Consider the following 16,008-nt stretch of genomic DNA (forward strand, 5'->3'; position numbering starts at 1 on the left):
CACCAGCCCATACTGATGCTTATCTGTCAGAATGACAGCATAACTGGCCACTTGATCTAAGTACACCCACGGCCTTATAAGTTAAGGCCCATCCAGGGACTGAAGGTGCAGCAACACAGCGTGGTGAGCATGCCCATCTAGGGACCCGATCGTGAAGCCAGCACTGAAGTGGTCTCATATAAAAAATTTAAGCGGCATGATAGTGGCTACAAATATCATATGCCCCAGATGCCTCTGAAAAAACTTCAATGAGACCACTGTAACTGCTGAATTGATCGGACAGGGCAGCACTGGCGTGGTGCACGATGAAAAACCAAAAAAACTCTGACCAAAAACTCAAAGACCAAAAAATTAAACCAGTCAATGAATAATCAAAAAATGACGATGCTTGTGTGCCGAAGAGGCACAGGGCATCCTCCATTCATAGAAACAAGGAGAGCCCGATGGGCCTGTTTACTGCCATGCTTGGCCCCTGTCGCAAGCTGTGAAAAACAGTGTAATGAGGGAGAGAGCAAGACATGGCTTGAGTGTCCTTCAGGGGTATAGCTTTAACTACGCAGAGAGGATTGGTATAACCCAATGCTAGGTAAGATGAAGTGGGGGTGTAAATACGCTCTCCATCTTGGCTGGAGTGACTGACTTGACTGTATCCTTCACTAGGATGATAACAATCTTCTCACACAAGACAGGGTAGCATGGCGATGACAGTTTAATCAATTGGGCTTCCATACCCGGAGGGAGGAAAAGCCGCTCTTTGGGATCACTACATTCATTTTGGGCAGGGGGAGCTCCGGCCCTCCACTGGGGATAGAATGGTTCTCCCCCTCTCCAAGCGGCCCACCTCAGGTTTAATTTACAGTATGAATGCTGGACTTAATGGTGACCTGTGACAGGAGCGTCAACTTCCAGCAGGGGGGCTAGGCACGTTCACAAGCCAGTGGAATGGGCTGTAACTGTGAAGTGTTTTGGAGAAAAATGCTCTCGGTAGGAAGAGCACCCTCAGCGAGGAACAGCCATCACAGACTGTTCCGGTAAGGGAGCAGTTTTCTGAGCCCACCAAGTAATGACCTGTTTTATTGTGCACAGCTTATCCCTCATCATCAAGGACTCCTGAGTTAAGTCCCCAACACTGTCACCGAGTAGGCCTGTCTGGGATATGGGCACACCAATATGTATGCTTATGCTTATGCTATGCTTATGGGCACACTTTGTCTCTAAAACAACAGTCATCAGTAAACAAACTCAGGAGAGGATGTCAATTAGAGTCTCGTCAAGACAGGCCTTAATTAATTAAATGCATTTGTCTAATTTATTTTAAGCCAATTCAGTTATATGTACACAATCATGTGAGTGTCGGTTGTTATATTTGGGGCATTCATAATTGAACAATGCTATAATGTATTTTAAAGAGAAAATAAATGAGGTTTAATTCACAACTGACATGACTGGGTCAGCTGTTATTTGCTTTTATTTGATGGTTAATGCAAATATTTGATTCTATTTAATCTGCTACTTTCAGTTCTTTATTGTGCCCAACTCATCAGTTAATTTAATTAGTTCAACACCCCCCCTCCCCACCAATTAGTAGACCCTCTCCTTGTAACACCCATTTTATGCCCACTACAAGTGACAAGCATGCATCTTCATATTATGTTGTACTGTTTCTGTAAAAACAATGTGCAGGGGAGGGGGTTAAGTGGTAGTAAGTAAATGCCCAATTGCCCAAATGTAAATGCTCAATTCAAGTCTCTAAAGGTCATATAGAGTGATCAAACTGCAGGAGATATCACCTGTGGTGTCTAGCTCTACCCAGTAGATATCAGCACCCTCCCACAGCTCACATGATGACAATAGCCATGTGTGGAGCAATTGACCTAGTGTCCGCTAGGAAAGGTGATGATAACCTTACCAAAGTAAACATAAAATGCTGGCTCCTAATTTGACTTTCTACTTCCCCAGATTATTTTAATAGTTTTGACAGCATTGTTTCAGTCACTGCCCCCTCTGTGGCAGTAGAAAATGTAGTCCCAATGTTCACCAAAACCATCAATGGTCTTTCATTGACCATGATCTGCAGTAGGAGTTGGGTGTTAAGCCTGATTTATACTTCTGCATCAAGTGACCGGCGTAACCCACGACGCATGCAACACGCGTGGCTGTGCATTTATACTTCTGCGCGCTGTCTCTGTTGGTCTGCAGTAACACTTCCGAAATGCTAGTTGGCTTTGAGGTGTAAATCTTCCTTTGTGTCGAGTTTCTTCGCTTCTGTTTTACTTGTCCTGAACACTTCCTGGTTCTACAAGTGACTCAAACTCGCTCATTTTGAGGCAGGAACCGGCGGACGTGCAACAGTTTTAACTATGAGGTAAACACAAAACAAAACTTTCCATCCGGAGCTCCTTCACTGGACTCCACACTTGTAAACAATCGCTCACGCCATTCGCGCGGCTCTCTGTCCCGCCCAGACTCGTCAGCGCTACCAAGCTGACCAATCAAAGAGCTTGCGCTACACGTTGTTGCGACGTGTAGTTACATTTATTGAGAGGTGCACGTCAGTGAAGGGCGAAGGGCGAAGGGCTATGCGTCAGCGCCATAGCATACGCCGGCGTTTGACTCAGAAGTGTAAATCAGCCTTTACACAACTTAACAGCAAACACAAATAGTTGAAGTTGACTCAACTTAGCGAACATAATCCTGACTGAAGCTGCCTCAGCATAACATTTTCATTCTGTCTGAAGCTGACTCGTCTTAACAGCAAACATTAATAGCGGAAATTGACTTAACAGCAAACACAATTTTGAGTGAAGCTGTCTCAGTTTAACAGTTTATTTCAGGCTGAAGCTGACTTAGCTTAACAGCAAACTCAAATAGCTGAAGTTGACTCAACTTAAAAGGAAACACAATTCTAACTGAAGCTGCCTCAGCTTAACAGTGTAATTTCTGCTAAAGCTGACTCCGCTTAACAGTATAACCCTAATCTTAACTGAAGCTGCCTCAGTTTAAGTTTTATTCTCAGTAAACTCTTTTATGATTTATGCATTTCTACAAAATATTCAATCTAATATTACTGCCATTTAAATTTTGTCTTACTTTCAACACAATTATTTTCTAATCCAATTGCAGAACTTTTTATTAAAACAGGTGCCTGCTTATTTTTTGAGGCTGTGTTGAACGCAGAGCTGTTTCTGAAGTCCTTCTTTTCTCCTCAACTGAGGGCCAATCCCAGACAGACGAGCCCCCAATTTGTTGGACTATCCCCTAGTTCATTTGTTTTCTCAACCAATAGTAGGTCACCTACCATCAGATGTCAGGTAGAACAGCTACAACACAATAGAGTGAGCATTCACTCTCCCATCAGTGTTTCTTCTCCTACACTCCTGCTAGATGAAAAAAGCAAACAGCACAGCCTGAAAGAAAGAGTTGTAACATTTTGCTGATAACAAGTTTTCTGAATTTAACTTCTCAATTATCAGTCACACAAAGCTACAGCTATTATGAAGCTATATTAGTTATATGAGGTTAACCACATACGGTAATATGATGATAAACACATGGGCATAAGTCCATGTAATTAATTAAAAACAAAATTAAACTATTAATGCAAAGATTAGGCTATTAATACATAGGACAAAGATCATCAAAATGTTTTCAAGATGAAAATTCCAAATCTAACAGTCACTATTACTTTTTTTATGACTTCTAAATTCCTTTATAATAAATCTCTTCTGTAATTTTTATAATTTTCTCCTACATTAACTTTATGAATTTTATCTAATGATTTCCCTAATTAATTAGCTTTTTCTCTATCACATATATCAACTGTGTTATTATCAATTATTGTTTTGCCTTTTCAACACATATTACTTATTATACTCTATAATTTCCTTTGGTGTATCTCTCTCTATAGTTAAACAAAAAATAGGCTAAAATTTATCTGTTTGTTGGTTTGACATGTCCACTGACAGCCACTTAATGCCCGTTGCGATCAAATTTTCCTCTGATGAAGTTCTGGCAATATGAGAAGAATTCAGACACTTTCCTGCAGTGTGTCAACAGCTGCGATGAGTGTCAATCCAAGAACCAATAGGAGTTCCGAATTTGATGATGCGATCCATGCAACAGTTTAAATGACTGTGAGGAAATGTCAGAACAGTTTTTTTTTCTTTGTGGTTTTATTATTAAGACACACTGTGTGCAAAATTGATGCTACAGATGGTTTACGTTTGTTGTGAGGATTAATTGCAGAATGCGGGATAGTGAAAGTGTCATGGGTGGATGACATCAAACTCCAAGGGCATTTTCGTATATTACGCATATTTGGTGCTTCTTCATTTTTGTTCAGTGACTTTTTTTGACAGCTGAGGTCTTACAGTGTGACATGGGAGTCGTGTTGGTGCAGTCTGACATGCTGCAATTGTTCAAGATTATTAAAAATCCTACTCAACTGTGCTATTTTTACACCATGAAGTTAAACTAAAATGTGCTTTTAATGTACTATTTCAGTATTTTAAAAATGCATTTTATTCCACTTTTAGGACAATTTCAACCATAATTTCATGCACTTTTAAATATACATATTATATATCAGTAAAATAATAATAATAAAAAAAGAATGACATGCAATAACTTATTTTTACCTTACTTTATTATGGACACCCATGATCCAGAAAATAAACAAACAATAAATCAACAAAACATAAAATATTTAATTCCACAAATTAAGTCACTTAATTACATACAAATTATGTACTACTTACAGTAGTATGTTATGTTAAATTTTTACATTATGTTCAGTTACTACATTATGAGTTGTTACCATGTTCAAACTGCTACACAGTTCAGAAAAAAGTGATAACTTGCTAGAACAAAACACATTCTATGGTTGTTCATCTGTGAGTTAAATTGTCATTTGCATACACACATGGTACAATTTCACAATACAGATAAAATGTGTAAAACCCCTTTATTGTAGTTAAGTTGTAATAAATACTGTATATTTTATGTTCAAATATATTCTTGTAGATATGGTGTAGTGAGAAAAGTTGAAAAAGTAATTACAAAACGTACAGTGTATGCTGTGTATCTGACAAATTTTGTATTATGTGATTTGTTTGTGATAAATTGCAAAAAAACAGCGTTAAAATCACTGTGAGAAACAGAAAGTTTGCTAGCTGTAAATCTCGCCAAAAGAGCAGCCTCATTGTCAAGTTGAAATCAATGATTTTCCATACACTGTTTAGTCCAATAGTTTAATGATTTTTGTAACGTTAAATCTAAAAAGATTTAAAAGGTACGAGAATATAATCATTACCATTGTAATTTTGATTTGAGAATACAAGCCCAAATCAGAAAAAGTTGGCACAGTATAAAAAATTCAAGTAAAAAAGAAAAAAAAAGAGTGATTTCTAAATTTACTTTGACTTGTATTTCATTCTAGACAATACAAAAGCACAATATTTATTGTGTTCCTCATGATTTTTAAAAAACAAGTCTTAGTGTTTTTTTTTTTTGTTTTTGTTGTTTTTGTAATGTGTGCAGAATGTGGTTTTGCGTTGTCTTGTAGAAATGTGCATGGATGTCCCTCACTGTTAACCCTTACTGTAGATTATGCAGTAAATAACTGTAAAATAGCCAGTGTTTTGCAGTAATAAAAGGAAACAGTATTTTACTGTAAAAGGAGCAGGATTTGTATGAAATTTTGTAGTGCAAATAATAAATTACAGTAATTTACTTTATGTACCCATTACAGATAGTTACTGTGATAATAAATGGTAAATTACTGCTCAACCATTATTACCCCATGTACTCTGATGCTTTATGTTGCTATATATAAATATATATATATATATATATATATATATATATATATATATATATATATATATATATATATATATATATATATTAGGGCTGTAACGATACACCAAACCCACGATTCGGTTCGTATCACGATTTTTGACCCACGATTCGATTCGTATCACGATTTTTTATTTTATTGTTTTCGTGTGGGGTGGAAAAAAAAAAAGATTTTTAAAACTATTTTTAATTAAATAACATTTGAAAAATCTTTATAAACTAAACATCAAAGAACAATATTAACTATGCAAATTATTAACAATATAAATAGCCATATATAAAATAAATAAATAGCCAAGGCTATCACTTCTGTTTTCTTTGTAACAAAATACTGTTGAAAAACCAAACTAACCTCCATTGTTTAGATGGTTCAAGCATGTTGAAAATTATTTTTCAATCAAGTTCTCTTGCATAGAAAAAGTAAATTAAATAGCTAGGGATGCTCATTTCGTTAATTTTGCTAACCGACAACCGCCGCTCATTAATCGGTTATTAACGGTTAACTGGTCAGATTACTATTAATTTTATATTAAACAAACTGACGTGTCTATTTTGTGTATGACACATTAAATATTGCATTTTAAAATACTGATTTATTTTTATATATTAATAGCGGAACAGAACAACAGGGCATCTTCACGCACCTGCAGTGTTTAGCACAGAAGAGCAGAATAAACTAAATAAAAGGAATAAAATAAATAGGACTGCCCTAAATTATTTTCACTTAAATAATTAATTTATATTACAAAGCGAAAATACTGACTGATTCTTTTTAATAACCGGCATAGGCTTTTTTTCCAATCATATGTTTATTTCTTCCGTCAAATAAAATCGCAGACTTCCTCAAATTGCTTGCTCCACGGAAAATATGCATTTATTTAATGCCCCGCTGTTATTATTATAATCACAAAACCTTTTACATTTTAATAGAAATCATTATTTTAAAGAATATGTCCTGATATAGCCTATGGTTTCCTCTCTCCCTCGCGGTTCAAGTGCGCGCGCTGCCTGATGAAAAGACAACAACACGCGCGCATATGTAGACTTTTTGTAAACAGTTTGTTTAAATATGATATTGCATTAATCTGCGTACATGCTTTAAGCTGTAAAATAAAAAGTAAAGCCTATTTGTTGCGTTTATTACGCAGATCCAGGTCAACATAAGCGCTGGTTTAGTATCAACAGGTCTGTATCAAACAGCAATATTCTTCTTCCATTTTGCTTCTTTAGCAAATGTGTCTGTAGGCACGGGTTATACGTTATCATCACGCAAATTAAGTATGCCTTGGCTTGCAGTTAAACAAGTGGCCGAAAACAAGGCGCACCTTACTGCCTTTATGTTGACAAGGAAAAAAGAAGAGGCTCGGTCCTCTTATAAACGACTGAATCAGCTGGGTATCGATTGTGCAAAAGTGTTGCTGTCTGTGTTGTTACAATTGTAATATTTAATACTATTGTGATATTCAAGATTTGTATATTCATACACTCTGGATAACTTAAAACAACGATTAGACCTTCAGAGCGGTGTTAATGCGTCCTGAAGTTAAGCGAAACGGCTATAAACTCCAGCAAGATAGAGTGATTATATGCAGAGCCATATACCTTTATCTCTAAATAAAGTAGGCTATAACTATAGAAACTGTGTTTATTTTAACTGAAAGCTTCGTCGTGTTTTCTGACCTCACGCACCTGTCAGTCAGCACTCCCAAAGGTTTAAACAGAAAGCGCACTGCACGGTTACAGAAAAGTTTGGCTGTTACCTGACATCTGGTGAACGCCCATCCCTCTCTGCGCAGCCACATTAACAGTGTGAGCAAATCATCGTATATGCGCTGAAAATCCGGCCGCTTTGACAGCATTGGCAATGTTTCTGGCGTTGTCGGTTGTCAAGCGGGGTTAAGTTGGTTTTGTTTTTGATATTCTTGACACATTCAGACGGCCCCTTACTAAGAGCTCCGTGCGAGCTCTCCCGGCTAAATATTGCGAGGGCTTAAACGGAGCAGTGCTTGTAATGTCGAACGAAAAAAAGTGTTAATTAGCTCAACTTTTGCAGGCACGCGTGACGTTATTGGAAAGGTATCACGGGGTGGGTGTGTCGCGATTCTTCCTTATTACACCGCGACACAGGATTGTAGATCTGAGTGTCGCGATTTCGATTTTATATCGTGTATCGTTACAGCCCTAATATATATATATATATATATATATATATATATATATATATATATATATATATATATATATATATATATATATATATATATATATATACTGTTCAGTTTTGGTATGTGAATGGTCAGTATTGAGGAGAAAGTGAGACAATGCATTGATGATAAGCTAAATTTCTCTGCAGCCATCTCTGTGTTTTCTTTGGTTCCTTTTATGTTTTTAACATTGAGTATCAGGAGTCAACCAATGTCAATGTCACAGAGCTAATTAAAAGGTAAAGATATCGACGAGATGCATTTAAAGGCAAAAATATTCACACAGAGCAACCAAATTATCACAATCATTTTAATAACTTTGTTTACTTTTCTATAATTAAATTAGCCTAGTTTAGCCTATAGTCAAGCTTTTAAATTGCACTTTAAGCTGAATATTAGTATTTTGCTAAATAAAAATGTGTTATTTAAAAAATATCTTAAACAGCACGTACATACATTTTTGCAGAGACTCAATGAATTTGTTTGGAAAACTTCAAATGAAGTAGGTAAAAGTGGCATTAACAGTATAGTATAAAGGCTTTCCTAAATAAATGTATTAATCAGGTTATTTGTTTTTATTATTATTATTATTACTACAGGTTTGGAACAACATGAGGATCAGATTATTTATTTATTTATTTATTTGCTTTGGTTAAAGTTTTTATATTTTTATTGTTTTTATTTAATGATATGTGCATGATTGTGATAAATGTAGGCAATTCCTTTGAAAATATGCTAAGTACACGGGATGTCGAACTCCTGAAGGGCTGCAGCCCAGCAGAATTTAGTTCCAGCCCTGCTTCAACACACTTCCTTTAGATTTAGTTTGATCAGGTGTGTTTAATTAGTATAACTGCACTGTTACTCTGTAGATTGTGCAGTAAATAACTGTAAAATAGCCAGTGTTTTGCTGTAATAAAAGGAAACATTTTATTATTTATTAACACATATTATTTTACTGTAAAAGGAGTAGACTTTGTAGGAAATTGTGTAGTGCAAAGAATAAATTCCTGTAATTTACTTTATGTACTCATTACAGAAAGTAACTGACAATAAATAGCAAATTAATGTTCAACCATTACTGTCCCATCTTCTCTGACAGTTTATGTTGCTATTTATAGAGACATGCATTTTAAAGGCAGAAAATAATGATTTAGGCATCACCACACACTCCCACAGGCTGTCTGTCTTATTCTAAACACAAAGGTGTTAGAAAGAGTTTTCAGAAAATGCTGGCCCTTTAAGGGAGTCAGGTGTTTGATTTGTTTACTGCTGAGTGTGCTCTATTCTCTGTCCATCAATTCAGATGTAGAGTCTGATATGTTTTAGGCTTTAAATAAGAATCTACAATGAGCGAGTAAAATGTGTTCAAATGTTTTTGAGGGTTTCTGAAATAAGGCTGTGTTTTAAGTTATATTGTTGTTATCTTGAACTGTGTACTTGAAAGTTACATTGTTAGATAGTGAGCCTTTCCTCATATAACTTCTTACATTACTTTTGTTTAAGTATATGTATTTATTGGATATTGCACACTGCCATAATGTACAGATGCTAACAGTTGTATGTATCTTTCTGGCAACTAAGCCAAAATTAAATTCCATCATCTCAGTAAGGTAACATGTGCACATCATCACAGGGAATCACAAAAACATGATACACATAGCCATCCACACACAAAAGCTCCACTGTCCGGTCCCAGGTTGTGAGTTTGTTGCTAAGTATTTTTCACAGCAGTGTTTCCACCTATGAATTTATATTACAAACAATAAAAAAAGTTTGTTGTCATGAGATAATTATAACAATAAAAGATTGGATCCTTTGGTATTTCAGTGTTGCCAACTTTTTATTTTTTATAATTATTTAAAACTTTTTATTGAGATTTGACACAGTTATTTATTATTTAAAACTTTAAAATCTAAAATAATTATGTTGTGTTTTTTGCTGTTCATTTGCTGATCTACCTTCTTACAGATTTCAGTTGCTATCCATATCAAACACACCTAAACCAATTAATTAGGACCTGAACACCACTTGATAATTACAGGCAGGTGTGCTTAATATGGGTAGCAACTGAAATCTGCAGGAAGGTAGATATCAAGGAACAGGATTGAGCACCCCTGCTATATACCATGGCAACACGTTCTCACTCCCAACTCGTCACATACTGACGCTTGGTCAGGAACCCTCGGCGTCAGTTATTGACGCACAGGGTACCCCTTTAGCGTCATATTTAGACGTGCAGGGATTCCCTATAGAATCTGTGCCTGAGCCTGAGGCGTCATAGGGAGATGCTGGAGGCTCGTATAATTACCAATAGATGTCAACAAACTTTTTAAAACCTGATTTACGCCTATTATTACAGTTTTCTTATTTTAAAAATATGTAATTTTTATTTTGTTCATGAAAAGCGTCTGTAAACGGGGTCGAAACTACTGTATGAATAAACTTCGGCCCACGTGACATCCCTTCACGGTGAGTTTAACGCCGCTCTGCTATTGGTCAAACTGCATCAGCGGTGAGTTCTCAGATGAGTTCAACTGTCAACATTAAATATTACGTTAATGCTGCATAATATATTTTTATTGGAGATTAGTTGGTGTTTATAAATATGTTATCATTTACTTTATATTTAATGAGTGAAAATATATTCGGTTGTCCAGTTTAGGGTAACTATGCCTGATAAAACTTTGATTCATTCATATTATTTATTATTTTTTTACTTTAAAAAAATATTAAATTTCAAGTACTAAGTTTAAAAATGTTTTCGGCTGATATTTTTCATTTTAAATTATTTATTAAAGTTGGGGTCATTGTATGTGGCGATCTATTTTTTACAGTCTATGCTCGCTATCCCAAGGTTCATTGCGATCCCAAGGTTCACTGCGGTTTTCCACAAGGTAAGTAAAAAGTAAACAAATAAACACGATTTGTTGATAAAGCATGTACTGTAAACTAGTGACGTTATCTAATTACATCAAGTTCATTTATTAAAAACATATTTTTCTTACATATAACGTTGGTCATGCATTAGAACAATATATACATTTTAAGATAAGGAACAGTGTAACCAGATTGTTTTCCACAATAGAATTCGTGCAAAATCTATATATAATATGCAATATGCAACTCTAATAATACAAATGTATTCGTAATTGTTTTAATATTAAAGAACATCAAGTGTTTCCAAAGGTTTATTGTAAAAACAATTATTTTTCATGCCTTTAAAGGAAAAAGGCAGAAATTTTGCCCGTCTGAGCACATTTTATTCATTGTACAACACAAAACTAAACAAAAAAATAGCTTAATCTACCACACACACACACACACACACATATATATATATATATATATACAGGTGTACATTATAAGGTGTTCACTGTTCAGATATGAATATTTTTTCTTTGCTCTTTTCAGGTTCTTTAGATTTCTTTAAAAATCCAATTTTGTTTTCTAATAAGCAAAAAGTAAAATCACTTTACCCATGTTTATATGTTAAATTGCACTTGTCTCTCTCTCTATCTCTGTTAACACATTTATATTTGTTTGATTAATTCTTGTGTCTTTCAGCCTGTTTCTGCCTATCACCATGAGTGATTCCTCAATACTCAGATTTATCATCAAGATCTCAATTATAAGCTCAAGTTTTGATGACAACTTGGTGATCTGCAGAAAGCACCACCATGTAAGGAAGGCCAAGACCACTCTGGAATCAGTCAAGGGTTAGTGAAGTTTTTCATTCCATGTATATTAAATATCTACATTGTTTAGGCATATGTGATTGTATGAGATAAAATGCATTTATTCTTTCACTACTATTGTAATAACAGAAAGAAACGCATTAGTTTTACTATTACTATTGTTTATGACAAACATTAAAAAACTACAGCATAAGCTCACAAAATATTGTGGCCTAACTGTTTAAAACTAATTGTTCTGGGTGTTGATAGTGGCCAACCATTTTTTTTCTTTTTCAGAAAGTATTTTGTTTTGTCTGATTTTATGACACCTTATAGGCCATCAACTGCCCACATTGGGGTTTAGGAAATTAGAACTGCTTATGCTGCTTGTCTACTAGTCTTAGGATAAGTTAGAAATGTTATAAATGTACATTTTTTTGTTGTTTTTATCTGGTACAGCTCATAGGAACTCAAATCTTCCCAACTGTGAGAGGGCCTTGCTCCAGTGACTGTCAGTGTGTACTTCATTGTTTCCATTAGTCCCTGTATCTGTAGACCTAGGTGACAGTGGGCTAGAGTAAAATTTTGGTTTTATTTAAACTAAGGCATACTGATGGCCTTTTTATCTCAGATTTGGTCATGCAAGTATTAATATATCCTAAAGTATTTTTATATTCTTTCCATTGGTGGAAAAGATGTTGGTATAATTATTTTTAATGGACTGCTAAGATCTCAGCAGACATTTTTCTGAGATATTCTTGAGTGGGAGTCTGTGCAATACAAGGTGGATAGTATTTGCAAGGAAGAGCTTGATCTGTTCTGCTTCCACACTAGATATACTGCCAATTTAAGTAGATATGAACCATAAGCATAACCATTTCAAGAATGCACGAGGTACTTTAAACTGTATGTGTTGAAACTAAATTAACAAGAAAACAGCTCTGTGATGTTCACCTAAGAAAATTAGATTAGAAGATAGAAACTGTCATACACTTGTTCTGTACTGTTTCATTCCTTTTTCAAACACTGGCATTTTTGAAGGTTTATTTACAGCTAAGGATTAAGAATTGACAGGAAGATTTGTGGACTACATCAACTAATGACACTACCTCCAAAGAGTTGCAAAAAGCTGTCCAAAGTTTCAGCACCATCTTTAAGCCCATGATTTTAGTGTGTTTCATGCCTAATCACATGAGTTTATATCTGAGATAGATGAACTATGTAATTGTCTTAAACTGATCTACAAGTAAATGCCAAAACTTATTGGTTTACTTATTTATTTATTTGTTTGTTTGTTTGTTTGTATATGTTAACCAGGTGAAATGGAGTGAGGCATACCAGGATATGCCTGGTTTTACTTTTGGGAAGGAGGTTGAACAGTGCAATATTTCTTCTATAGGATTGCAGTGACCAGACATGCTACTGTAACTCTCATGGTCATGTGCTGGAATTAGCAGATATTCAACAATTTGGCCATCTCGCTGACCTGTTGATATCAGAAGGTAACAATATCCAGTTGAATTTGTTTTAGTTGTTCAGTAACCTATTTAAATAGTATTGTGATTTTTTGATTGCTTATCATTGTAGACTGCAACAGCTCTGCAAAGCAAGTTGCAAAACAGAATCCATGAAACTGGCAGTGACTGGAAACCAATTGGAAGACTTTGGTCTGTGATGTAGAGGAGTGGGCAGAGGGTGAGGAAATTCTTATTAATATTACATGTAGTCATGAAAAATTGTGTTACTATTACTGTCATTTTTTTTCAGTAGCAGAAGCAAAGACAACAAAAAGAAGAAGTGATGTGGATGTCTTCGTCATATTGCATGGTATGTACACTAGACTTCTGTCAGTGTTGATTCTTTAAAAGTTGACGTATAATCCTTGTTATACAACTTTCTTTTTATAAATATATTTCAGACTCTGCTGACCCAGCAACAAAGAGGAGGGTGTTCAACATCATCCTGCTAGTCAGGATTCTTCAGGAGAAGCAGTGGATTCTTGTGGCAGAGATGGCCAACCACTATAAATACCTTTCAACTCATCCTGGTTCTTTCAAATAACTTTCCTGCTTGTTTGCTACTGAAATGTACTGGTATGTATTTGTATTTTTTGGCACAGACATAAGCATAAGGTTACCCAGTCCAAAGGATATTAATATATTTTTATGTTGTTGTGTTCTTCTTTTAAGATTCGACATGTGGCCTTAACGAAGAGGGGTTAAAAGGTCTATGGATCATCATTCTCAAAAAGTAACAAAATAACTGAGAAATAAACAACAATACGATGGTGCAATCTAGAGACCTGCAAGGTACCTGCAAGTTTTGGCTGGAGCAGAGAACATAGATTTTTTTAAAATAAAGCTCCAGCTGATGAGTATGACATTGACTGTTGATTTTCTTTTACTGTAATCCAGAAGAGGATGACCTTAACCCTGAATCTAAAGCATGTAATAAAATCTGTAAAAAATTAAATAAAATTGTCATCATCTATAACCAAATTGTCTTTTTTTTTTTAAATACATAGATATGTACAGTATGTAAGCATTCCTCTAAAATCAATCAGTGTTGTAAATTAAGACCATTATTGTATGCCTAACTGCTTACAACATATAACGATTTAAGGAACTCTATATTAAAATGAAATTATTACATTAAGTGACATTAAGAGCTTTTAAAATATTAATTTTATGATACATTTTTATGATAAATTTAATTTTTGCATATACTTGGGCAAAAAATGTACATTATTATGGTCAACTGCTCAGATACCTCCAGTCAATATGTGGCTGAGTCAGGCAACCACACTTCTACCTCTGGAAAAATTAACCTATGATTTACATCAAAGATCTGATGGATCTATTTGGTCCTCATGGATTTTTCTTAAAAAAAAAAAAAAATTTATCTCCTTTTATTTTTGTCCTTACTTTGAAACATTTGTATTAATTTGTTAGAATGTCTAACAAAAAACTGCTGCACTTGTTGTGAGATAACAGTGCCACTGTTGTTATTCTGAAAATAAAAATTAACTTTGTATAATGTTTTATTGAATGCAAGATAAAAAATAAAATATTTTCCAAGAGATGGATTGCGGCTGGAAGAGCATCTGCTGCATAAAAACATGCTGGAAAAGTTGGCGGTTCATAGCACTGTGGCGACCCCTGGTTAAAGGTACTAAGCCAAAAAGAAAATGAATGAATGAAAATAAAATATGTATTGAAATATGTATTTTTGGTAGACATAGAACTACACAGTAACTTATAAATACAGCACAGAACTATTTTACTTCTAGTTTAGATAATTTAAATGTTTGCATTTTTATTTTGTTGGTTAATGGCTATGTATTTTTAATCATTTGGAGGTTTGAACTATTCGCAGCATTTGAAAGGATATCTTTTCATCATTGTTACCTCATTTCTCAATATTTTCATGATTCTTACAATGCAGCAAATCTTACAACCATTCGATCATAAAGAAAATAATTAACAAATTAACCCACATGCAGGACAAAGACATTATGTGGAATCATTATTAAACTAAAATAAAGTTCATCCATTGTCATCAAATCATACTGTTACACAAACAGTTGAAGATTTAGAAAGTAAAAATAATCAGATAAAGAGTGGTTTTTAAACAAATACATGTCTTTAAAAAGGTTTTATTTAAAAACATTTACATATTTTAAAATAGCTTTTATCCATATTTCAAATAAAGTGAAAACAATTAAATATCACATGATGACCATTAATGAAACACACTTACAGAATTACATCCACACATATTATTCTGAACTCATAACATTTGTGATGAACATAGATCACTATTGCTAATAACTTGTAATTAAAGAGGATACTAATGTTTAGCTTATTTTTACAGCTTTTTTTTTTTACCACAACTGTACATGTGACAATACAATTTCTTGTCCATGTTGAAGATAATACATCTACATAGGTTAACTGCCCTTTTACTCAAAGGGGATGAGTAGAGCCCCGTAGAAAAGGAAAAAGTATTCACATTTCAAACGAGAAATGAGTGAGAGAATATCAGCAAGACTATTACCTATGCTATGTTCAATAAATAGTGTTGGATATAATAGTCTGATATATACTGATCAAGTCAATAAAAGCTGTTTAAAAAATACTCATTGTAAAATAACAAATTTATGCCTGGCTTTCATATATGTCATAAATATATGCACAATGACCTTATTCAGATAGTCTTTAGTTCATTAAAATTTGTATCTGTTCCATTTTATTACAAAAAGGCTTTAAACT

General features: G+C 34.4%; 2 protein-coding genes across 2 annotated transcripts in view; both read left to right on the plus strand.

Moving 5' to 3' along the window:
• Positions 1-16,008, plus strand: part of med1 (mediator complex subunit 1) — a 700,564-nt gene that overhangs the window by 489,014 nt on the left and 195,542 nt on the right. The gene's annotated exons all lie outside the window — the stretch shown is intronic.
• Positions 1-16,008, plus strand: part of pnmt (phenylethanolamine N-methyltransferase) — a 46,560-nt gene that overhangs the window by 23,117 nt on the left and 7,435 nt on the right. The gene's annotated exons all lie outside the window — the stretch shown is intronic.

The sequence above is a fragment of the Danio rerio genome, chromosome 12 (assembly GCF_049306965.1).
Source record: "Danio rerio strain Tuebingen ecotype United States chromosome 12, GRCz12tu, whole genome shotgun sequence".
Lineage (NCBI taxonomy): Eukaryota > Metazoa > Chordata > Actinopteri > Cypriniformes > Danionidae > Danio > Danio rerio.